General features: G+C 46.6%; 2 long non-coding RNA genes across 2 annotated transcripts; one reads left to right on the forward strand and one right to left on the reverse strand.

Annotated features, from left to right (window-relative positions):
- Positions 1–14,241: 14,241 nt before the first annotated feature.
- LOC138919659 (uncharacterized) lies at positions 14,242–16,733 on the reverse strand. The gene is made up of 3 exons (XR_011430056.1): positions 16,427–16,733; positions 15,607–15,739; positions 14,242–14,436 (listed from the first exon to the last, which is right to left on the reverse strand). It is a non-coding gene; the product is annotated as an uncharacterized lncRNA (long non-coding RNA).
- LOC138919660 (uncharacterized) lies at positions 15,628–21,776 on the forward strand. Its single transcript, XR_011430057.1, has 3 exons — positions 15,628–15,678; positions 18,889–19,018; positions 19,450–21,776. It is a non-coding gene; the product is annotated as an uncharacterized lncRNA (long non-coding RNA).
- The last annotated feature ends 3,037 nt before the right edge of the window (positions 21,777–24,813 follow it).

Consider the following 24,813-nt stretch of genomic DNA (forward strand, 5'->3'; position numbering starts at 1 on the left):
GCTTCAATTAGAAATTTAGCAAATTTTGTTGTATTTTTAAAGTTAGAAACTTTTTTAAAAAATTACACCTATTTTATGTTGTTTTATTTTCCTCAAAAGTTGGTAAACTCATGTTCAGCATATCCATCAAGCTGGACTTTTTTCTCATGAATCTTGCATGCTGTGGGAAAATGTCTGCCTTCTCTCAAGCAAAATTCTCCCCATTGCAGACGTTATGCAGAGCCATGCAAGAACTGTTTCTAAGGCCCGGTCTTTTTGTCAAGCATGCTATCAGAAGGACTCCCTTTTAAAGAGCTTGCCTTATAAAGTGGACATAGAATGACCTAATTCTAATGGAATTTTAGTTGATTCAAGAAGCAAATGTAGGGATTTAGCTAGAAATTGTCATGAGGTTGCTCCCATAGAAACCTACGAGGGGATTAAGCCCAAATGTGGCCACAAATAAGAAGCATTCTGAGCCACAAGCTGCCCTCTCCATGTGGCCCTTCCCTGCACTGCTCGCTGAGGGGCGAGTCCCCGCCCGGGCTCCTCTCCAGAACCTTGTGAGATGCTGAGAACACATACCACATTTTTATAGTCAGGGAATCAATGTCAGTTGTAGCTTAGGGCATGTTAGGGCTGTAGGAACATATAAAATTATACAGGGAGTGAACCAGCCCCAGAACAATAGAAAGAGAGGCCACGTGGTTTTATATTAGTGATTAATAAGAGAAATGCACTTTTTATTTATCCTGGGGTCATGCCAGCTCGTGGGCAGTAGGTGGGTGTGTGAGGCCCTTTGTGGGAAAATCAGCACAGAGGATAAGTGTGCAGGAATTACCTTCTTCCTTTGACCAGGGCAGGCAGCCTACCTGCAGAAAAGCCGGTCCATTATGCATCTCTGCTTTGCCCCCTCCTTTCAGGGAGTTGCAAACGTGGAAAAAGAGTGACTTGCCTGGATTGATAGCATCATGGTCTCTAAGACCCACGAGAAAAATTCTTACCCTCGGAGTCAAAGGCAGAGGGAACAGCTGGCACAAACTCTCATGTAGGCAGCACCGAAGCTCCACCAGGGAAGCCACATGAGGTAAACAAAGGAGGCCCTGTCACCGAGCCGGAGTCTGCACTGTCCTTCACAAAGCACTTTATGCCCACTGTCTCCCGATCTCCTCTCCACAGCCCTGTGAAGGAATGAGCTCCAGTGCTCTCATCCTCTGCCTGATAGGGAAACAGGAAATGCAGGAACTAGACGAGCTCACCAGCAGACAGCTAGTGGAGGTCAAGGCTGGTCATCAGGTCTTCACACTCCGAAGCTGTGATGGCATTTTTGGTCCCTCTGCTCAGGTTTTCTCACTCTGTCACAGAATTGAATGCCTCCAGCATCTGGGGGGCGGGGAAGGGGCAGACAAGGGCGGCAGCCAGAAGCTAGCTAGGCTCTCCCCAGGGGGCAGGGGAGGGGCCTGGAGAGAGGCTGTGACAGCTCCAGGTGCCCAGGCTCACTCGCCTCCCTCAGACCCTCGCCCTGTGAATCCAGGCCCAGTGCCACCTGACCCTCCGGCTTTCCGGAGGGCCAGACATCCAGCGTCTTGAAAACTTCCTAGTGTTAAGTGTGTTGGCAACTACTTCGACTTGTGTTTTAAGTCACACACCTGTGAACTGAATTTGGTTGACAGGTTGTGACTTTCCCTTGGAGTATGTCTGGACAGAGAGACCAAGGATGAATAGAAGGCCAAAAAGGGGACGGGGACCCTAAGAAAATGACAAAGCTGGACATCTCTTTGGAAAGGTAAAGATCTGAAATGAGGTGAAAACAAAGGAAATGATCAAAATGGGAGTAATTGTCCTTTGTCTTGTCCCTGCAGAAGAGAAGTTCCGGGCAGACCTTTGGCGCTGAGCCTCGTAGCAACAGCCTGCTCCTTGGCTCAACTGGTGGAAACAAGTTGCCGAAGATGAAGGAAGATAGAGAAGAAGTTGCTGGGTAAGACTGTGTAAATAGACTTAAGAATTTTGAACATTTAAGATGCCAATAAACACAACAAAAACAGCAAGAGAAGATGGAGAGGTGGTGTAATTACTATGAAAATTGCAAGCATCCGGTAAACGCTTGCTACATCGTGCGCCTGATGAGATGCTTACCATTGTTATGCCCATATTCAAATGAGGAAACAGAGTCACTGGGCTCCTCCTCAGGGGAGACACAACGTTCCTGGTGGGGTTCTTGTCTAGGCATGATTCTCTAATCTAATCCGGGTAGACAAAGTCTTGACCAACAACACAGTGATGCGGATTTTTATCAATGTCTGACCACCCATCAACTAACAAGTGAGTCTTTTCAGAGGACATGCTAAGTAATCAACAGATCATGACCCTCACCGGCCAGGAAACTGGGGTGAGAAGATTTCCACTGAGGAAACAAGAGCGGACAATAAAATCACCACCTTCAGGCCCACCTGAGAGCGGTGAAGAAGTAGCGTTTAGGCCAGGGGACACCAGCCTGATTTTGTACAATGAGAGTTTAGGTTTCAACACCCCTTCAAGCTTTTCAAAGAAATAGCAAGTTGTCAAAATAAATTTCAGTTGAGCAACTTTCTCCTGACATCATCAGATGAATGAATAGAGGCATGCAAGCGAGCGGAGGGGAACAAGTGTGCAATTCTCGGTCTTCTCCGTTCTCGTCTCTGTCCATCACAGAAAGGCCTCTGCTGCCTCAGGCTCCTGGCTGCCTGTGAGCGGTGATGCAACGCGTTGGCGGTGACATGATGCTGCTACACTCTGCTCTCTTCAGCAACGCCCGTGGGCTTGTTTCAGGTGGACTTGACGAAACTAGAGGAGAAGACGGATTTTTGAAGGAAATATAATAGTCCAAAATGGCACTTGTTCAAGTTTCACAATCACAAACTAAGAGGAACGTGTGTATAAGGCTTGTCTGAGGCCTCACCAGCTGGGCAGTTAGCTCACATCGGAACAGGCCTGGGCTTGCCGTCAGAAGCAGATGCTCTGCAGCAATTCAATGTTAAATCAAACCGACGTTAAGAACAATCTACAGAGATCTATCCAGCTTCAATTACATGGCTGCCCTCAGAATCCGTCTAAATGCATGCTGGCCTTGTTGTCTTAAAACTGCATTGGTTGGTAAAAAGTACAAAAAAACCCTTAAATCAATAAATTAAAAGAAGAAAGTTTCTCCTGCCTGTAAAGGAGAAAGCAGGCCAGCTCGGAGTCTGGCCCAGTGAGTGCTGGAGACGGGTGGGTGACCGCGGACCAACAGTCTGTCTCAGAGCCGCCGCATTGTCGCCGCGAATCCAGTGAACAGAAGGACACACGTCATCGTCGGGACGCCTGCTCGTCCGCAGAGTGGATAAAGTCCTCTGACGTCTTCGAGTGCCGTAGAAAATAAAGATACTCGAGAGACATCAGCTGGAACCTGAGAAATTTTCCCTGCCACTTCCTGGAATGTTCTAGGATGCGGCGCTTGGCTGACTGGAGGGCTGAAACAGGAGCGGCGGGTTTCAGGGCTGCGGTCCAGCGAGAGCCGCTGTGCCTCCCCGTGAGGACACACCCTCTGCAACCACAGACGTCAGAGCGCCGACCGCCTCCCTGGAAGCACGGGCTGGTCCGGAGCAAGGCCAACCCTGAGCACCTTCCTCATCAAAGCCAAGAGCACGTGGCGCTCGACCTGGTCGTTTAGAACACCACCAACAGACAAGCATGTTTCTGGAAAACGGAGTGCTGGTTAGGCAGTGAACTTTGGAGAAAAATCTCCACACTATACACTGCATGCATCTGGCGTGTGTGTGAGCGGGGTATGGATGTATATGTGGTGTGTGTGTGGTGTGTGTGTATGTGTGTGTGTTGTGTGTGTGTGTTGGGTGTGTGTGCTGTGTTTGTGTGTGTCATGTGTGTACTAGTGGTGTGTGTGCTGTATGTATGTAGTTTGTGTGTGGTGTGTGTGGTATATGTGTGGGTGTATGATGTGTGTATGTGTGTGATGTGTGTGGTGTGTGTGGTGTGTGTGTATGATGTGTGTGTAGATGTGTGTGGTGTAGGGTGTGTGTGGGGTGTGTGGTATGTGTGTGTGTGTGTGACTTTCCAAGTTGTCAGCATGTCGGGGAGCAGACATCCCTCTTGGTCAGGGCTCAGTCACTGGTAAAGAGCAGTGGGGAGAAAATAACAGAAGGTAAAACCAACACAGGCGAACAAAGATTGACTCACTGAGGAAAATTGTCTCCAAAGATAACATTCTTGAAAAATAGATAACTCAAGGTGATAGTGAAATCATCAGGAACACTAAAGTAGACCTTTTTGATAGAAAATAATTTCCTGAATTCTTTTTTTTAATTTTAGTGATGATTTGTATAATACAATTCTGAAAAGTGCTATACCAGGTCCTGAGAAGGCACAGCTGAATTCACAGTTATCCTTACGGGAGATTTTTTCCTTTCCATTGAAAACAGTCTACTCAAAAAACTGGTCAGTATTGTGTGTTGTTGCACAGATGCGGTTTGTAGCCGTGCTTGCTGTTCTAGATGTAGGAGCAAGAAGCGCGCTTGAGTTCTCGCGGTGGACAGGGATTTGTACCGAGGCCATACGTGTGCCGGAACTGGGGTGGGACAGACATCAGGAACCGAAGCAAGCAGTCCTCTCTCACTCTCTCTGACAGCTTGGCAGGTCATAATTTGTGTGTGTGTGTGTCCACGTGTTCAGCAAATGCCTCCTTGTCAGACACAGACTCTCTCTGCCTGGTCCTGGCACAGAATCTCTTCTAAGATGAATGGAGATAGTTTCACTGCATTTCCCGACATCCAGCAGATTAAAAATTGTTAATTTCCAAAGGTTTATTTTGCACTATGCAGAGAATTTAACACATGTTTTATCCTAAAAGGATTGTGAAAATGGAGCTTATTTCTCCTTACTGCCTAACATTCTTGGATAGTTGTAGTGACATATCTCTGATCTCCCTGAAAGATAAAAATAACATTATCTCCTCAGATAATTGATCAACGAAGTCTGTCATCACAGCGAGCCTTTGATGTATTATCAGTGGCCCCATCTATGGTAATTAAACTAGAGATAAGTGTTAGGAGCTACATCATCCCTGTGCTAAGTGGTAGTGACTTGTGGTTTTTCTCTGTTTACCATTTCTCAGAAGATAAATCACCCATAATTTGTTGGTTCAAGTTCTGAGTTGAAGCCCATCAGTCATGTGGAACAGCATGGGGTGGACAGTGAAGGGACCTCAGTCACCTGCTCTTGGTCCCGGGATCACTCCTCAGGGCAGAGCTGAGCTTCTAAATGCCCATTTCAACCTGGACAGGCTTAGAAATCCTTGAAATTTAAAATGAACTCATCTCAGACCTCTCTAAGTGACGCTTAACATCTTCAAGACTCCTACAGAGGAGGGCCTGAGGCTAGCTTGTCACTGATCCCCTCTGTCTCTGAAGTGGGGTAGCTGTGCCTTGTAGGGCTCTGCTTGTAAATCTGTGTGATAAGCCAGATGTTGGCAGGTGTTTGCAAGCTCGTTTTGCAGCATTTGGTGGCTGTCTGCTGTGGTTTCCCAAGGGCACAGCTTATCCGTGAACTGCTTTGGCGCAGGTCCTCCTGCCTCCCGATTGTCCTCGCTGTCATCCCTGCCAAACCTGCCGGCAGAGCCTGCACGACCAGATAACGCTAGTCACCACGCCCGCTCTACCCCCGCTCCCGTATCTGTCGTTCAGATGCATGAATCTACATGGATGTGCTTACGGCAACCCAACAGGCTTGAGCCAGTTCTGGCCCCGGGTGTCCCACATCCTGGGAACCCTCCCCCGAATCCTGCTTCCCTGTGCAGCTGGTAAACATTGCCTATGAAATCGAAGCACTCCAAGCGGCCGTCGAGGGCAGTGGCAGCAGCCCAGGCTCCAGAAAGCACCAAGCTCAGGAGAAGAGAACCGGAACCAGAACCAGAACAAACAGCAGGAGCCAAAGAAAACGTCGCTGTTCCCTTCTCTCTACAATGGACCAAGAGGTTTCAAACACTGCTGAATCAGAAGTCTAATTCATTGGACTTTTCAGAGTCCAACTCAGTGCCTTCAAAGAGCTTAGGAAATCCATCTTACTGTGTCATTTTCATTTCATCCTCTAATACAGGCAAATGAATCCCAAACTAAACAATATTTCTTAAGATTTCACGTGCACGTTCAGAGCCATTGATGGCCAACCTGCTGGGTGCCAATACAAAGAGGGTGAAGACCCGCAGCTGCCGTTAGGGAAGCTGCAGGCTGGAAAGACTTACAACATGCCTGTGAACGGCACAGAAGGGCAGACAATGTGGCCATATCAATGCAACAGACAAGCATCACAGGACTCGGAAGGGACCAGGCTCTCTTTCCCAGTCATGAAAAGTGATGTTTGAGCTGAGCCTTGCTGTGTAAGGTTGTTGATCAGCTCATGGAGATAAGGGGTAACATTTCAGGGGAAAGAAATAGCTTGTACCAACAGCAGGTGTACACACTCAAGCAGGCTTTTGCCTGCTACACAGTAGGTACTTAGTAACTGCTGTGTTGTTGAATGGGGCAGTAAATGTCTGCAAATTAGCAAGAGCTGTGTCATTTGTCAGAGACTTCAGTTTCAGTTACTCCAGCCAGGGAAAGGCACAAACAGGGTGACATAGAGCTTATTCAAGGAAGCCATGTTTAAACCTTCCCTACATTGGAGCAGGCTCAGCAGACTATCTTTGTTAGAAACCAGAGGTTAGAGTTAAGTTCGCGCGCTCCGCTGCAGGCGGCTCAGTTTTTCATTGGTTTGAATCCTGGGCACTGACATGGCACTGCTCAGCAAACCATGATGAGGCAGCGTCCCACATGCCACAACTAGAAGGACCCACAACAAAGAATATAATACAACTATGTACCAGGGGGCTTTGGGAGAAAAAAAGGAAAAAAATAAAATCTTAAAAAAAAAAAAAAAGAAATCAGAGTTTACACTTTCAGGACACTTTTCTCCTGTGCATTTCTGAGCAGAACTTTGGGTGTTTTCTGTGAGGAAGTCACTGCTGTCTTCTTGGCAGAAGAACATCTGGGAGTCACCCTAGGCCATGTGGCAATAGGGGTTGCAACACTGAACCATTTACTCTGACACTAAGAGCCCTGCAGATATGGCCTCACCATCCAATTACCAGGATGACTAGGAAAGGCAATTACCTCTCCTTGGCCCTCATTAAATAAAATCCACAACTGCCACATGGCACAGCATCATCCATGTGTAACCAAAGCTCATCAACAGCCAAAAGGGTGTGGCTTGGGAGAAGAGTGCAGGTGGAAAGGAGCCAGGAGGTAGGTTACTAGAGTGATTTTCCTCACCGGGTTCAATACTCAAAATGGTCCTAAGAGCCAACACATGCCTCCTGCCACTACAAAGCCAGATGCAGCTACCACGGGGGGCTTGGGTATTGCCCAACTCAAGAGGTCTTAGCATCATCAGGCTGGAGAACATAGGATGGGAAAAATTAGAAAATATTAGCACTAGAGGGGACCACGGAGGTCATATACAGGAATGATTTCCAATGTATATGCTCTGGATCTTGGGATGTCCAAGCAAAGCTGTGGGTTGTTAAATCCCTAGGTGTAGCAAGAAAGGACGTCTATTGGGAATCACCAATGTGACCTAATCTCACTTTTTAGCTGAAGAGACTAAGGTCAGAAGAGTGATTTGTCTGTGTCTACAGGGCTATTTGTGGGGGCGTTGGAACTGGAATTCATGCTTCCTGATCTCTGCGTCCTCCTCTTCACTGCAGGTGCTTATCTCCTCCCACATAGGTGGACAGGTTGAGTGTCCCACTGGGATGAGAACTGAAAACGAAGCCAATGATCCACAAGTACAGGGAGCCTGGACCTGAAGATGAGACTCTGTGTTTACCTAACGTGAGGCAGTGGCTTTAATGTCACGTAGTTCTCTCTCCCTGGAGATCAGTGACCTTGCCACCTTTGCGGTAGGTTCTTCAGGGCAAATGTGAGGGAGCCTCAGCCTAGACTCCGCCTTGAAGACTGCTTGCACGTGCTCATTACCAACGGATGCTCCAGAGATTTTAAGAAATCAGGGCTGAGGGAAGATGCCTGCCTAACCCGTCCCTCACACTGCTGCATATCCTTGGGAAGGAAAAGAGAAAGTCACTGTAGAGATATTCCAAGAAAAACGGACTTAATTTTGAATAGAGCAACTGAATTCAAGTGAAGAGTAAGGACGAAGCGAATTGCTGCCACTCCCCATCCAGCAAGAACGAGCAGAAACGTGTGCCGGAGTCTACCAGGAGGTCTCTCCTGGCAGGTAAGCCCCAGAAAAGTCATCCAAGTGTCCTGTAGACTCACCCTCTGTTCCAACAACTATTTTCATGTGTGCTGAAACATCCGTTCACAGCAAACGTCAATTTAGTCCTGAAGGGGAGCATCAGTTGCCAAGAAAGCATAGTGTGCAGGCTCCGGGGTCGTGTGGACAGGACGTGGGCGAGCCCGGCTCTTTCCCTTGGACACCGGAAACCCTGTGTGACCGTAAGTCCTCGCCTGTCTGTGAGCTGGAATCCCTCCACCGCCTGTGATGACTGTCCCGCTAGCTTGGCAGCGCTCACCTTAGTGAGGAGCCTTTAAAGCGTGGCACCATCTAGACGTCACTGCTCGAGATTCTGGTTCCGCCTGGGGTGGGACCTGGGCATCAGTATCCCTCTAAACTTCAGTTTCAACATGTGGCTGGGTGTGGGAACTGCTGGGCTACATGGAGACATTGGGGGAGGGTGGCAGGTCGCCTAATGATACCCCTGAGTGTGCTCCTGTTGGTGGCTGCATCACAACAGTCTCCTGGTAGTTGTCCCCCAGTGAAATATCCATTTGGGTTTATCTAATAATAATGACAATAATAATAAAAATAAATCACTACTACCTCAAAAGCAGCTGCCGTTTCGTGACTGCTTACACACGCCTGATGATAAGCTGATTATTTCACATACAGGCTTTTTCTTCATTCAGTCCTCACGGTTACCCCGTGAAACAGGTGTTATCTCCGTAGTCTGCAGTGCCCAGGCTGAGGCTCAGAGTTGGTGCTAGTGGGGCAGGCCTTAGCTTGCTTCTCCAAAAGGCTGCTTGGGCCCCTGCACCCCGGAAACAGGGCCTCCCTCACCCCACCTTCTGCATCTCTTATTTCAAAGCTTCTCCCGTCAAGGGAGAAGAAGAGAGAAACCCAGATAAAAGAAATATTGGCCAGCCAAGTTTTCTTGGGGTTGAAACAACAGCCTTTCCACAGAGTCGCAGTGGGAAAGGCTAACGGCGCAGAGGGTGAATAACAGACTCTATGTAAAAAGCAGTTCTAGCTTTTTCAACTAAATATGGTAACTTCCAGAAGGTGTTCACGTATTGTCATGAGGAAGTTCACCCACCCCGACTTAAGCCTCTTACACTTAACCCTGTACACACCCTCCAGCCCCTCCGAGAGCAAGTTCATCTTCGGAACCCCCTCCCACCACAGCTGGCAGCCTTCGCCTTGCCCCTGCCCTTGCTCACACCAAGCCTGCCTCTCGTCCTTAGTTCTCTTTCTGCTTTTCTGGACCTCCCTGACTATCGTCCCATGCTGGGAACGGCTGTCCCTCTCACTGAGGTCTTTGCCTGCCCCCAGAATTCCTGTTTTAGCCAACAACCTGCCCTGAGAAGTGCCCTGCCCTTGGGAGCACCTGCTGCCCGTCTTTCCTGAGACCTGTGAGCTCAGGGGATGGACCGTGCTCTACTGGGCCCCGAGTTTAACAGCCCTTGATTGATGAGGTGTCCCAGGCCTGCAGGGGCTGAACCTCTCCTCCCGCTTCGTTCTCCTGTCCCTTAGATCTACTCCATCCAGAGGAGTGCTCACCCATTCCTCCTCCTCCCTCCACACTTCTCTGCTCTTTATCCGTCTCCGCGTCCACTTTCAGGCTCCTCTGGATCTTGTCCATTACTCAGCTGAGGCCCCCACCCCCACCACCAAATGATAAATATCTTCCTCTCCATCTGCTCCTTCATCCTGCTAGAAACAAGCTCGCATGAGCTCATCTTCAAATATTTTCTTCCACTGGATAACGTCCAACTTAACTGTGATCCTGAAACCTTGGTGTTCAAAAGAACTGCCCACAGCCATGTCTAGAATACAGATTCTGGTCTCATCACTCTGAAATGTCTGATTCGAGACATCTGGAGTGGGCCCAAGAATCTTTTTTTTTTGTTTTTGAGGAAGATTAGCCCTGAGCTAACATCCACTGGCAATCCTCCTCTTTTTTTGCTGAGGAAGATTGGCCATGAGCTAACATCTGTGCCCATCTTTCTCTATTTTATATATGGGATGTTTGCCACAGCACGGCTTGAAAAGTGGTGAGTATGTCCACACCAGGGATCCAAACTGAAAACCCCAGGCTGCCAAAGCAGAGTGCACAAACTTAACCACGACACCACTGGGCCTGTCCCCCAAGAATCTTTTAATGAACGTTCTGGGTGATTCTAATGTGGTTGATTCAAGGATCACACTCTGAGAGATAATTTCCTAAGGCCAGTATCCCAAGGGTCTACCATCCTTCTCTAAAAAGACACCCATCCTTGCAGCCTGTGCTTCCCCCTCCCACCTCCTCCCTCATTATCCCTGTCCTCTGGCATCCTTGGCCCCTCTCACTCACTGCAACCTATCTCAGGATGATGACTCAGTGACCTCATGCTCATGTCTCAGCAGCCTGGAGTTCATATCTCATCCCCTCACTTTCTCTTTGATGTTTGGCGTGGCTGCTTACCCACTTACCCACTTCTTGGAACTTCCAATTTCCCTGTCTTTGTGTGCATGTGTGTATGTGTCAAAATATACATAACATAAATGTATCCTTTTGACATTTTTAAGAGTAAAATTCAGTGGCATTAAACAGATTTATAGTGTTCAGTTGTCTTATCTTTAATAACAACAGACTGTTCAAATTATCTTCCTACCTCTCAAATTCTTATCTTAAAGAATTCTGTCTTACAGTCTCTTCCTCCTCCTGGTCTTTACATTCCTGCCCTCCCTCCTGCCTCCAGACTTCCTGCACTGGCTCCTTCCACTCTCTCTCCTTTCTGCTTGCCATTTCTAATTGCTAAACACCCAAACTCCATCTCTAGACTTGCCTCTCTCCTCAGCCCCCCATGCACATTTTGCACTGCTGGCTGAACTTCAGCTCAGCACACAGTGGGCACCTCAGAGTCAACGTTGTCAAACCGATTGCATCACCCTCCTCGGGACACTTCGTCTTCCACGCTTCCTGGTGATGCAATGGTGGCACTCTTTTTTTAATCACTCACTCCAGCACAAGCCTGGGAATAAATTGTAACACTTCCTAGTACCTTAACTATTTACCTGTACAATTAATTGAAAAATCCTTTTGATCATACCTCAATTGATATTTATTCACATATATTTATTAGAGATTTTCTAATATATCGAGTATTTGGGATATTATGGTGAATAGGGCTCTGTTCCTGCCTCAGGAGCTTACAAGCTGGTGGGGGAGGCCCTTACAATACACATCATGAGAACCGTGAGGAGGCACACCCTGAAATGGCACCCGAGTGCCAGATGCCATGAGATCCCAGAAGCTGAACAACCAACTAAGTGATCCCCAACCCTACCTGCATGTTAGCCCTGGAGAAGCTTTTGACAAATATTGGTGGTTTCATCTCATGTTCATTATGTCTTTTGTCTATTTCCTCCTCCTAAAACTGGGCTAATAATATATATTCATCAAATTTAACAATAGTATGTAGTTATTTAAAAAGCAAATATCATACCAATGAAATCATGTGATTTCTGAGATTTTTTTTTTCTAATAATACAGGAGCGAGAGGTAGATGGGGTATAGATGAAATAGGATTGATGATAAGCTGATCCTTGTGGAAGCTGGGTGAACGGTACATAGTCGTTTATGCTATTCTTTCTATTTTGTACACGTTTGAGATTTTCCATTATAAAATGTTTTTAAAAAGATTAAGAATGTGTGTGTGTGTGTGTGTAATGAGCGGGAGTTAGAGAAAACAAGTGGTTGACAATATTCCAAACAAAGAAAACATACGAATGTACAATGTCCAGGCAGAGAGCAAGGGCACCTTTTTATCTCCTTCTCCCAGCACCCAGTCCAGTTTAGCCCTTTGTTGTCTCGCTTCTGGACCGTTACATTATCCTTCTGTTAGAAACTGAATGTTCGTGTCCCCCCAGAATTCCCATGTGGAAATCGCAGCCCCCAGTGTGATGGCATCGGAGGCCAGGCCTTTGGGAGGTGATCAGGATGAGATGAGGTCCCCAGAGCAGGGCCCTCACAATGGGATTAGCGTCCCCTTAGAGTCAAGTGCAACTCTGGCCTGCCTGCCCTCTCTGCTCTCCCCACATCGTGCTTCAGGGAGTGGCAGCCTGCAGCCTGGCAGAGCGCCCTCGGCAGAAGCTGGCCGTGCTACACCCTGGTTTCAAACCTCCAGCCCCCAGAACTGAGAAATAACTTTCTGTTGCTTCTAAGCCACCCGGTCTATGGCTCTTTGTTACACCCGCCCAAACCGACTAAGACGCCTCATGCCTGGTCTTTCTTCTTCCAGTTCCTTTATTCATTTGTTCTCACTCATTCAATAAATATTTAAGAGCCTACTATGTGCAACTTACTGTTCTTGGCCCTGGAAATACAGCCATTTACCAAAAAAAGAGAAAAATCCTGTCTCAGGATACATGTGTTCCATGGAGGGGAACATAAATATTCTTATCCTGTGAGGCTCCAGGTGCCATTCAGCTATGATGACGTCAGTGGTAGGAGCTACATTTCTGCACGTGTGACTTGATACCCTCTTGGGGCCTGAAGGTGCCTTCATGGATGGGCTGGTGGTTTCCCCTGCAGACTACCCAAGGGTGGCCCCAGTGCTCTGAACCCAGGAATGAGATGGCCTGTAAGTGCCACCCCCCTGCCGGGTGGGCGGAGTGTTGACCCAAACTCCAGGCGGCGTTCCCAGAACTGAAGTCCTTGCAGGGCATGGCCTCCGGGAAGTGGAGAAGGTCCTAGCACCAGCTGAGGAGATACGCAGTGAGGCAGCTCACTGACTCAGCAGGGCATTCCCAGCTCTGAGGTTGCTTCCAGAACCAGATTTGGAGGCTGGTTCTCTGCACCTGGATGAGAGGAGGGCTGACTACCCATAGTCACACTTCTTTGGCTCAGGCCGATTGTAGGTTAGGGTGACCAATCATCTCCACTTGCCCTGGACTGAGGAATTTCCAAGGTTGTGGGGCTTCTAGTGCTGATGCTGGGATGGTCCTGGGCTAACCAAGACAAAGGGTCACCCTAGTGTGGGGTTATGCTGTTAGGGCTGAAGTGCTGCTTCCCAGTGGGGCGTTCTAGAGAGCACGATGGACGGCAATGTTTAAACTTACAGAATATGAATAGACAAATTATCTTTAATCAGTTGACACCCCCCTGCCCAGTGTGACCTTTGTGAATCAACGAGAGAGCAGTCTGGGTTGAACTAGGAAGAGTCCTCACTTCCCTTTCAGCCAGGATATCGCCTGCTATCCACGCCTGAGGAGCCCTTCTCCGGGGTGAGTATGACTTAGGAAGCCACCAAGTTGTTCAAGCTCTGAATGACTCAAGGGAGACTGAAGTCACTTGTTAAATTGGCGTCTCATTGTTTCAGTAACAAGGTTTTTAGACTAAATTACAAACACAAAAGTAGGTACTTTTTTGGGGTGCCCAGATGTCCTCTGAAAATTAACCCACCGATATCAGGTATGGTCCCTACAGCCCTGGGAGTCACAGCTCACAGCTGACTGGACAAATAGTGGACACTGGTTCAAGACTGGCCACTTCTCCTATCCCAGGAACGTGGAGTTTGGCTAAGTAATATCTAGGTAGTTGTGGACACCAAATGTATTCAGTTCTATCAGGGGCCAGTTGATAAAGATTAATTAAGGGCCTTCTCTGTGTTCAACCCTCTTTGAGCTGTGGGGATGCTAGGAAAAAGGTGCTTTTCTGGGGATGCTTATTTGGAACCACCATACCAACAAGTAAGGAGAGAAGGCTAGTTTGCAAAAAAATGCTGGAAACTGTCGAAGTCTCCATGTCAAACCAGAGACGGGAGACCAGGGGCAGGCGGGAGAGAGGAAAAGAGGGAACTCAACTGCCTCCAGGTGCCATTCAAAGGTCCTGTGCCCCCTTGGTCCCAGGAGATTCCCAGTGTATTTCCAGTAGACGCTTCCTCTTACTGCACCCTTACCACCCGACCAGCTGACCATGGCAAGCATTGAGTTTATTTTGGCGATACTCCACAGATGAGGAGCTCGACTCTTGGTTAATTTGTTTAACTCCTCTCTTCTATTCCCAGAGCACGCTGAGAATGTTTCTTCTCCAGTAGTTTTCCCAAGACTGCTGTCTAAGGTGGTGCTTCTCTTGGTGCCTTCCTCTTCACACAGCACCAAGAAGAGCAGCTGAGGGAGAACACAGGCAAAAATCAGAGTTAGCATTTTCACAGCCTCCGCATCTCCTAGAACCTTGAACATCTGATATAGCAAAAGTGATTTGAATATGATGTTAACTTCCAAAGACATTATCTACCAAAACTAACAACATCTATTCAGATAACCATTGAGAGCTGAACTTTAAAATCATTTAGTAACTATTTATCTTTCCCATTCATCTCTAAATCAGATAATTTTAGTCTATTAGAGAATTTGATTAAGATGCAAATCTATTCGTGTGAGCTTGAGTGATTCTCCATGGACATGATGATCCTAGATTTTCTCCTGCTCTTCTGTAATTGGCAGACCTGGAGATTTGGTTTACAGAGAGCACGCTGAAGTTCCAGAACTTCATGCAGTAAAATCTAAGGCTCACAGATCAGGGTGTTTTAGTGAATAGTTCTGTCACATGAGTTAACCAGAAAGGCTCGGAGCTTCTGCTGGACGCAGAGTCTCAGCCTGAGGAGCCCATCCACGCTCTGAGAACTTCTGGGGAAAGGGCAGAAATGGATTCAGGATGGCAGGGAGCCAAGTGGGCAGAGGCCAAGCAGACGCTGGTCCTCCCGCAGGCTCTCCTTCCTCCCGGCCCTGCAAGGCTGCAGGAAGTTTAGGACCTGGCTACCAAGTAAAGCCCATGCCACAGACGAAGGGCCACATTGTACTCCTGATCCTTTAGACCCGGGTTGGCAAACTGGCCCACAGATCCAATCCAGCCCCTGTTGCTTTTGTAAAGTCTTCTTGGAAAACAGAGACATCATGTGTTTATGTGTTGCTTGTGGCTGCTTTGCTACAGCTGAGCAACTGCCACAGAGACAAAGCCTAGAACGTCTACTGTTAGGCCCTCCTCAGAAACAAGTTTGCCAGTGCCTGCTCTCGACCTACAGCAAGTAAAAAGCATCTGGAGATTAGGAGAGGTCTTGGCGGGTTCTAGTACTTCCTTCTTTATGACTAAACCTGCTGCACACTGTAAATTTATGGGAGTGGCAAGTTAGGTCATTCTCCTTGGCGTTTAAGTGAAAATGTTATCAGAAGCCATTCCCTTGATCAACATTGACAGCTTTCTTAGATAAGCTATGAATTCATTCTCAGAATCCCCTAGGGATTTTGTGTTTTCCTGAAGTGGGCGTGGCCATTGCTTACCTCTGCCCCAGTTGCTGATGTGGGGATGAGAGCTAAGAGCTGTGGCTGGAGGCTGCCCACAGGGCCACAGAGGTAAGCTCTCCGCTTCTCACGCCCCTCATGTCACTTTCTCTGCTCTGCATTGTGATAAGCTCTATGTAGAATATAAAACAAAAATATTGTAAAAGATTGCTGTCCTCAAGAAGCTTACAATCTTGCTCATATTCCTAATAACTCCACAAAAAGCAAGCAATTATAATTTCCCTTCAAAAGGGCAGAAACTAAATGGAAAATTAGGTTATAAGCATATCTGAAACGGGTGAATAATGGTACAATTACAAGAGTGAGGAGAGAGGTTTTTGCTTCCCGCACACATGCTGTTGGGAGGATATTTCTTTAAGTGATCAGGACATAGTTTACTCAGAATTAAAAAATGTTCCTACAAGACATCAGAGCAACAAGGAGAACTACTTAATTAAACATGTTCTGGGATGAAATGAGAAAAATTGGTGGCAGCTGACATCAGAAGGGTGTTTGATAAACATACACACTAATTATTCCATGTTCTATAACTTCTGTATAATTGAGAAGCCTTTTGCAATTTGGATCCAATCTGGAATTTGCTGTTCCCACCTGAGCAGAACGACAGGCTCCTACCACAGTAAGGCACTCAAGGAGAGGGAGCTAGAAAGCTACGGTTCTGTGAAAACAGAAACATTTCTGGGGCCGGCCGGGCAGCGATCTTTTGAAAAATGTTTTGAAGGTGGAGAGATGATCTTTTAGGTCTGAGCAAAACACAGCTAATGGTAAAGACACAGGGGGAGAAAGCCTCATCACTTACAGTCTGAGCAAGCACTCGGAGACCGGAGAACTTGGCGTTCTCAGCCATAGTCCAGAAAGCCCCGATGGGAGAAGCAGTGGCGCTGGTGCCGAGCAGGGCAGAGTAGAGAACGTCACTGCAGCATGCAGCACAGAGCGTAGGAGATAGGCACAGGCGAGGCACCCTTTGCAGCTGTAAGTTGTTACCACTCCTTGAGAAGGGAGCCTGGAAGAAGATATAAAGGCCCAATTGTGTGATCTGTCGCCCGCGATATGTCTAATTCCAACTAAACAAGGCATAGTGTTCCTTTTCTGGTACCAAAGATGTAGACATTTTGTTCTTTATTAAACTCCACGTGACGGTTGCAGTCGGGTTCAGCCGGCCAGGCTGGGGAGTGGCAGAGCAATCCCGCAGAAGGCTGCTCCGGCTCCGGCTGGTCTGGGGCCACTGTGTCACACTGTCACTGTGTGCACCTTCCCCTCCGACTGCAATCACTGCTTGACTCTTCCAGTGCCTGACGATGGAGGGCCAGATTTTCCGTGGCTCTGCTTCTCCTCCTCCATGGTGTCACCTTGAGAGCACCTCCCGAAGAGCGGAGCCGGAGCAGCAGACCTGAGCGAGGGCTCCAGCCAGCGAGGGCTGACGGGGTCGGCAGCTTGTGGGGAAAGACTTGCTTAGAGAGGTTGGGTCTGTGGGCTACTAATCAAAAAAGTTTGATTCGTTTCAACAATACCGAATGTAGCAAGACAGGAAAATATATGCTAATGATTTTAGAACAAAATTGTGCAAAGACTCGAAACAAAAAATGGATGTTTTGTACAATCCCCAGGAAGATGGCAAGAAAAATGAGTTAGACTCACAAAAGTCATTTCCTTAAACAATTCTTGCACTCCAATTTTTCTGCAAAAGATATTTGTTATGATTTGTATTAATTTCTGCTTACGATGTAGGCCAATAGCCTTTTCAGGTCTATTTCTAACAGTTACAGACTTTTAAAAATGTATCCAATTGTAGTGAATTGTTCCTTCACAAAATTTACCTAGCAAAGTGGTTGCAAAGAATTGTATCACCTGTTCTTTAGATCCTGCTCTTTGGCGTGTCTTAGCCCATCTATTCGTCCTGTGCCCGTCTTACAAACACACCGAGCTCTCGGGAGCAATAAGGCAGCTACTGTCAGAAAGTCAGGCCTGCCAATCAGACCCCAGGAAACCCTCAGCTCTGCACCACTGGACGGGCCTGCGGGGAACAGCCCAGCCCACTCGCGGAAAAGGGCCAGCAAGTTATCGACTTCCACTCCCGTGTTATTTCCATGGCACAGGCACTATCTATAACAGAAATGTTTATTCAACAGAAAACCAATCAAGGGTGTCTTATCTTATATCAAAGCCATGCTAGCCTACTAAATGAAAAAATAGAAAATATTTCCCCTATATCCTGATTTAGAAAACGCTGATTAAATACAATCAAGTGAAAAGATAAGCCGTGAATGTCACGCAAGCCCAGAAGAAGAGGCCCAGCATGAAGAGATATGCAGAGGAGCAAATCAAAAGAAGGAAGGAAAGGCAAGAAAGGGACCAAGGTTCTCACGAGTATAATTTTCTTTAATAACATTTTTTTTTTTTAAATGAAGCCTCTACTTCTGTCGCTAATGATTTCCTGACAGCGCTGCCCAGGTCACCAGCATAGCTCTTAGCCTGGATGCGCAAAGACAGGACTGAGATGCTAAAGGGCTCTTTAAAGGCCCACGGGCCTTACCCAGGATGTGGAATCCTTTGGCTTTCCTTTCTTATCAGTGCTTTTCCATACTTGGCTGACAGATTGGAATTATTTCTATAGCCACTGCCTGATATAAGAAGGAAAACCACCAACATTTGGCAGGACAAATTTCCCCACGCTACTGGACAGCACTGCCATTGTTCGCCCCAAACCCTGCCATTCTTGTCCTGAACCCTGCTTGACTACACCTCAGTGGGAGGTTTACCTTGGGAGTTGGGGGAGCAAGCAGGCCTCTAGGGGCTGATGGACGGGAGCAGGCAGCGGGCACAGTGTATGCCCTGACCCTGAGTCAGCCTGAAGTCCGCTGGCCAACACTAGCTGTGCCCCGCAGCTCAGCCTCGGCCACTCCGCTCAGCCCCCTCACCTGACTTCAGGAAGCACCCAAAGCAAACGGAGACTAGAAACTCTGATGTCTGTAACTCCAAGCTCTTGTTTTACGTAAGCTGTTTTCAAACGGTTTTGGTAGCTCTTCAGAGAAAGCCTCCAGTATTCTCCAGCTGAGGCACAGGTAATGAACTCAGGCCCCTGTTATGTACCCATCAAACCTGTGTCTGTGGCAACAACAAGCAGCCAGCCCAGACATCCACGACCGTCTACTTCCCACCCTCAGGACCGGCTAGCACTGAGCATCTCGGCCGGATGGAGACGGCATGGTTCTTGAGCTGTGAAAGGGTATTACCCTTGAGTTTCTGTTTCAAATTTTTCAGACTGTGAAACTCTGACGTATATTGAGATTCAGGAGACCGGGGAGAGGGAATCAAGCGAAAAGGGGGAAAGGAACCCGCGCTGACCTCCACTATCGTGAAGAGATTACTCTGCCCTGTGTGCGCGGACATGGTGAGTGCTCAAGTGTTTAACTCTCTTTTTTTAATTGCAAAGACCAGTGTAAACTGGTTTTGAGAAGGAGTTTGCGTTAAAACTGCTCTGCCATTTGATAAATCTGATCAAGAGATGCCAACTCCTCAGCTGGTAGAAAGAACCCTGAGTTCATGAAATTATTAGAGTAATCTAAATGGGGCTTAATAGCACTTAGCACTTCAAAGCACACTGAAGGCATTCACTAATTAGTCACCACCTATCCCTTCAAGGCACACAAACAGCTCTCATTCTCACCTTACAGTTGCAATAAATGAGGCAGGCAGGGCAGGCACGGCTGCCCTGGGCCCCAGACGGAGTCAGGATCTACAGGAAAGGCAGAATCGGAGATTTCTGAATACCTCGTCTTTGCTGTATGTCTACTCTTCCTCTCAAATTTTCTTTCCTTCTAGATCTCTGTTCAAACACTCCACATTTGGACTTGGAGAAATTTCAAATCTTCTCCTAAATGTGACTGTTCCTGACATAGATACTTTAAAACCAAAGGAGTCCAAACTGATTAAAGTTATAACAAATTGGAACACTGGAAAGTTCATGTCATCAGCCACGGAGAGAGGTTAATCTGACTGAATAATGAGTTTCATCTGGATTTGCTTATGCCGTCTGTTACAAAATGTTCTCCAAACTGTGTGCTCTGAACGCAAGATTTCAGAGAATAGGAATCCCAACTGTTAGAACAAAACTAACATGTTCTTGTCCTTCCTAAGAAAGGCAAACCTTTCCCCAGTGTCCATCTTACCTAAACACACGGTGACGTGAGAGAGCAGAGCTCAGGACGCTACAGACGCCCCTGAGCAGTAAGCTCCCCAAACCAGCCTGTAAACTCTTCCAGGCTTCGATGCGTCTCCAGCGCTAAGCTGATGGTCTCTGAAACCTTCAAGACACACAACTTCTGAGAAAGGGAATCATTTTTCTGACAGAGGGACTATCAGAGCAGGAAGCGAACCTTGAGACTGCCGGCTTCAGTGCACTGAGGTGACAGGGAAGAAATCTGAAGTCAGAGAAACACAGCAACAAGAGCAAGGATCTAGCTCTCCTAACTCTCAAGCCAGCACCGACCTGGATGCAAGGGAGCCTGTTTACTGTGTGCACCAGCCCGTATTTTACAGACGGCAATTAGAGGCAGACCAGGAAGGGGACCCAGGTGTCCCGATTCTCAGTTCCATGTCCCTTCTGCTGTACCATGCTGGCTTTGCAATTCCTTTCACTTTATTTTATTTAGGGAATTTTTCACTCTATTTCATCTTGTGTTTTGCTTTAGTGAATTCCCCTAAACACCACCGTAAGTAAATCATTGCGAGGTGGATGATATTTTCTCATGGGAACAATGATAAAATCAAGGGTTGTATTTATAATAAAAACTGTAGCATTGAAGAGATCATATATATGAGCAACCACATTCATAAAGGAAAGGTTAAACAACCACAAAGCTTTAAAATAATTTTCCTCTCTCTAAGCCTCAATTACCTCATCTGTAAGATAGGAGTCTCAGCAGTGGAGCCCATCTGATGATGAAGGAGTAATGGAGGTGATGTCAGGAAGTTCGACACAGCACCCAGCTTTTATTAAGTGTTCTTAAGGTGCTTGGCTAACTCTCATTAACAGGGAGCCATGCATAGGCACTCTTCATATTTTATCAGCCATAATCCTCACAACAGTGTAAAAAGGCAGTGCCGTTATTATTTCCATTTTAAAAAGGAAAAAATAAAGGCCCAGAGATGCAAAGTAACTTGTCCAAGGCACACAGCCAGTAAGTGACACAGCTGGCATTCCCGCCAGATGGTGAGAATAACTTTGGAGCCTAGACTCTCCACTTCTGTTCCACAGGTAGATAGGACATGTAATAAATAATGTTAACATCATTGTTTCTTTCAAATAGAAAAATTATTATCCATATCATATATACTAGGATACATGTGCTGTGAACATCATTTCATAAAAGACCACATTATATTGTAAAGTAAGTGAAACACATCAAAATACAAACCTATTGAGTGTGACATTAGCCCCAAACTAATACTCAGGAGATACATGCACATAATTTAGAGGCACTTTATACAATATATGAACCATATTATCATAAAACATGATCCAAGAAAGTTTGAGTTCAATTTTCTTTTTTTTCTGAGTAAATTTCTTATGCAACATAAATTGTTCAAAAGCAGTATAAGGGGTTGGTGTCCCACACGTGCCCCTGTTGTTAAGGACATCTGACCTGGTGTTTTGCTGCTGAAAAGCATGGATTTGTTTACTTGTGATGGAGTTAAAGTACACTGAAAGGATAGAGAATGAAGTAATGCATTGCACATGTCACCACCCAGCTTTGAGACCCTAACGTTTGATGCATTGCAACACTGTTTCATTAAAACTCTTAGGAAAATAGGAATAGAGGGGAAATTCCTTAACCTAAGAAGCCGAGCTATCAACATTCCACAAGGAACACACCTTCATGTGTCGTGTTGTTTCCTTTAAAGCTAGGACGTCTTCATGAGGAAGTCCACTCTGCCTCCTGTGCCCACCATCGCTCGAACCTGGAGAGCGCAGCTACCATTCCTCATTAGGAAGAAATGGAGGAAAGATGCAGAGGGAGCATAGAACCGTCATCATTCCCCACATGGTGGTGGAGTGGGTTTTGTTGTTGCTAATTTCCAGTTGATTGGATGTGTACTGGAGAACACGCTTTGTGTGATGACAATTTTTGTTTCTGTTGAGATTTGCATTCAGGGCTGGTACATGGTCAACGGGAGACAGTATTCCACAGGTGCTGGACTAGAAGGTGACTCTCTAACTTGGGGATGCGGAATTCCCCTAAGAGGGTTGACCTTATTAATGCATGGCTAGAAACAGTGTAGAAACTGTGTCACTGTGCTCCAAAACCTTCATTCCTCATCCTATGAGTGTGCTGTGTGCCAGACCATACACAACCCAGAAGGCCCAAATTGTCACTGATTGTCTTTGCCTTGAGCATAAGGCATTGCCAAGAATTATTCCAATCTCAACTAAGCCACACAATCATAGAATTAATTTGACTGTTTGGGTGCTTGAGTTTCCTTCACAACGATCCCACCATGCAGCATGAAACCCTCCACGGCTGGGGTGCTTGGCCTCTGGTGATATGCCCTCCAGGATGGGAGCTCTCTCTCTGCCATCTCCCATACTGAGGGAAAGTAACTGCAGAAAGGCAAAGGTCTTGACATTTTAAAGCATTATTTACCAATTCCTTCAACCAATATTTGCCGGGTGCCTGCTGTTCTAGCACCTTGGGGTAAACAGTGGACAAAGCTGTGAAATGCCTGCCCTCACACAGTTTATAATCAAAGGAGTAACTCAAATTTGGTACATTTTCCATTTTCTCCTTGGAAGCCTGTCAACTTTTGCTTTAAAACATTGAGATGATGTTACTGGGGTTATATAATCTCAGAATTGTGTTTATTTCCTTACTATTTAGTGACGTTTAAAAATCTCCAATAATGCTTTTCCACCCTAACATCAAACTTGTTGCTAATGTAGCTGTGCCAGCGTCCTCTTCTGTAGAACTGTCAGAGGCCACTTCCCTGTGCTGCAGGGCCACTGTTGGAATGCCCAGGGGAGACTTTTGTCCACCCCAAGTCCAGAGCGAGACAGACACGCTTAGGGAGTGCCTCTCTCTGCTGGCGGACAGACTTCCCTTCCTCTGCCTGCTCAGGGAGATTGCAGCCCTTCATGGCCCTGGGGGAGGGTGGCATTTGCAGTTCTTGGTGGCGCCTAGCTTACTCGGCTGCCCCAGGTGCCTGGGACTTGGCCCCAGCCCAGCGCAGCCCCTGGAACTCAGACGTGGCTCCGCCCTCCGGCCCCTCTTCCCTTGGACACTGCAGCACTTGTACTGGTGAGCTTAGCTCTGCATTTGAAAGGAGAGTTGCTCACATTCTCCAGGCACTGAGAGATATTCGTAGCTGGAGGGACTTCAGACGGTTTACCCACCACATTTCTGGAACCAGAGATCTTTCTGAGAATCATGTTTGGAAATCCACGAATGACTTAACTTCTCTCACCTTCAGCCTCTCTTTGCTCTAAAGTTTATTCAAAGATTGACTCAACCCCACATCAAAATGCAGCTGTATGAGCACTTTATGCATCACTAGAAAGTCATAGAAATAAGTTTTAGGTCAGTTGGGACTATGTAAACGGAGCTCATAGTCTCCTGCCACAATCGCTGTGACAGCAGAGTTTAGCGGCTTCGGGAAGCTGAGGCCTGAAGTATTTTGGTTTATAGGCAACTCTGAACCGGGAAAAGACAAAGCACGCAGATTCCTTATGTAGATTTAATTCTTGCCCCAAGGTAGCTCCATGTTTTGCAGGAAGAGGCGGAACATAAATACAAAGACGGTTATTTAAACGCCAGGCTGCACCAGGTGAAAGGAACCTCAGGTTTGCTGCGGCTTCAAGCCACGAAGCCAAATCCAAGGTCTCTGGCCAGGTCTTGCTTCTCTCCTTCCAAAATCAAATATTTCTGCATCACAAAAAGTGACTGGGTGGATGGTTTCTCCCCAAATCTCGGATCAAGTTGATGTTACGATCAGCTTTTCAAACTGCTTTCAACAAAGCACCTCCTCAGTGGCCCCTCCTTGCCTCTTTCCCCCATGCATGTGTGTGCATGTACACACACACACACACACACGTGCACGTGTGCATGTGCATACACACAGGTCTGCCTAACTTCGTGACTCACGACCTCCAGACGGGCCAGGGTGCTTTCTCTGCTACTGTCTCTGTCATCCATTTGTTATAAAATAAATTCTTTAGGTGCCTTCATTCTAGGCACATCTAGGGGACACAAAAGTGAATAAAACCAGTGAGAATGACTATGCCCGAGGACCCACATCCCCGTGGCTCCTTAGGATTACTGCTACCGTCGATTGAGCACCCACTGCATTCTAGGCTCTGTCCTAGCTGCTTTGCTTATACATTATCTCTCATTCTGTTTTGTCCAATTATTTTATTGAGATTAATTGTTTATAACGTGTAATTTCAGGTGTATATTTTTATGTTTCAGTTTCTGTATGCACTGCATCGTGGTCACTACCAATAGTCTAATTTTTATCCGTCACCATAGATATGTGCCCCTTTGCCCGTTTCACCCACCTCCCAGTAGGGGGATAGCTGGATCGTATGGTAGTTCTATATTTAATTTTTTGAGAAATCTCCATACTGTTTTCCACAGTGGCTGCACCAGTTTGCATTCCCACCAGCAGTGTGTGACGGTTCCCTTTTCTCCATATCTGTTCCAACATTTTTTGTCTTGGTGATTATAGCCATTCTAACGAGTATAAGGTGACATCTCACTGCAGTTTTGATTTGCGTTTCCCTAATAATTAGTGGTGCTGAATATCTTTTCATCTGCCTCTCGGTCATCTGTGTATCTTCTTTGGAAAAATGTCTGTTCATATCCTCTGCCCAGTTTTTGACCGGGTTGTTTGTCTTTTTGCTGTTGAGTTATATGAGTTCTTTAAATATTGTTGAGATTAACCCCTTTTCCTTTACGTTGCAGAGTCTTTTTAGTCTGATGTAGTCCCATTTCTTTATTTTTTCTTTTGCTTCCCTTGTCCGAGTAGACATGGTATTTGTAAAGATGCTGCTGGACCAGTGTCAAAGAGTGTACTGCCTGTATTTTCTTCTAGGAGTTTTATGGTTTCAGGTCTTACATTCAAGTCTTTAATCCATTTTGAGTTAAGTTTTGTGTGTGGTATAAGATAATGGTCTACTTTCATTCTTTTGCA

This window comes from Equus caballus, chromosome 20, assembly GCF_041296265.1.
Source record: "Equus caballus isolate H_3958 breed thoroughbred chromosome 20, TB-T2T, whole genome shotgun sequence".
Taxonomy (NCBI): Eukaryota; Metazoa; Chordata; class Mammalia; order Perissodactyla; family Equidae; genus Equus; species Equus caballus.